The 969-nt window shown below is 31.2% G+C and overlaps 1 protein-coding gene across 6 annotated transcripts in view; it reads right to left on the bottom strand.

Annotated features, from left to right (window-relative positions):
• The window catches only part of Axn (protein axin), a 370,696-nt gene that overhangs the window by 226,655 nt on the left and 143,072 nt on the right, over positions 1 to 969 (bottom strand). The window lies entirely within an intron of this gene.

Below are 969 nucleotides of genomic sequence, written 5' to 3'. Positions count from 1 at the left end.
ACATTTTATCACATGATATGAAGAGACATCACATGATATTACATCACATAATATGATATCACATCACACGATATCAACATGACATTATATGATATGACATCACATTAGATGGAATGACATCACAGGACTTAACATCACATGATATGACATCGTATGACATGACATAGCATTACATGACGTGGCATCACATGATATGACATCATATGGTATGACATCATATGACATGACATCAGAGGATATGACAACACATGACATGACATCCTATCATATCACATAAAATCACGTCACATCTTATCACGTCATCGCACCTCATGTCATCTACGTGAATAGAAAAAGAAAAGGATATAAGCAAAGATGTGAAAGAAAAAAACAAAGATGAAGTCCAAGGTAAAGTTACCGATTTCAAAACCAAAAACACCGTTGGAAAGGTAATTTTCTGCAGATGAGGAGAGTTTTTATAGTTTCGAAATTGGTTGAAAATCGTCGTTTAAAAATTTTTATATTTGTGTATGGTTGTTTTTGCAACCTGTTCAATTTAAGCTGTTTCGAATTTTGTTTTACTTCGTATTTGAAATTCAACTTTGAAATAAAAATAAATATGAAGATGAAGAAACAAGTGATAACGATGAAGACAAAAAAAGGCAAAAGTGAAGATAAAGACGAAAATTGAGATAAAGGCGAAAATGGAGACAATGAGAAATACATAAGAATTAGGTTAAAAGATAGGAATCGAAATAAAATCAGCCATAAAGGTTACTGAAATTTATCGAATCATCGAAGTTTATAATTATCGAAATTTATCCATGCTTATTAAGTTATCGCAACGTATCGAATTATTCAAACTGATCAATGTTTACTGAGTTGTCGAAATTTATAGACACAGAAACTTAGTTGTCCAAATTTACGGATAGTTATCGAGCTATAAAAACGTGTGGGATTAACGAAATTTGTCAAGTTAAAGAAATGTAT

The sequence above is a fragment of the Rhagoletis zephyria genome, unplaced genomic scaffold, assembly GCF_001687245.7.
Source record: "Rhagoletis zephyria isolate East Lansing unplaced genomic scaffold, Rhagoletis_zephyria_1.1 Rzeph_scaffold_00055, whole genome shotgun sequence".
In the NCBI taxonomy this organism is placed as follows: domain Eukaryota; kingdom Metazoa; phylum Arthropoda; class Insecta; order Diptera; family Tephritidae; genus Rhagoletis; species Rhagoletis zephyria.
The sequence above is the reverse complement of the archived record's forward strand: the minus strand, read 5'-3'. Positions and strand labels throughout refer to the sequence as shown.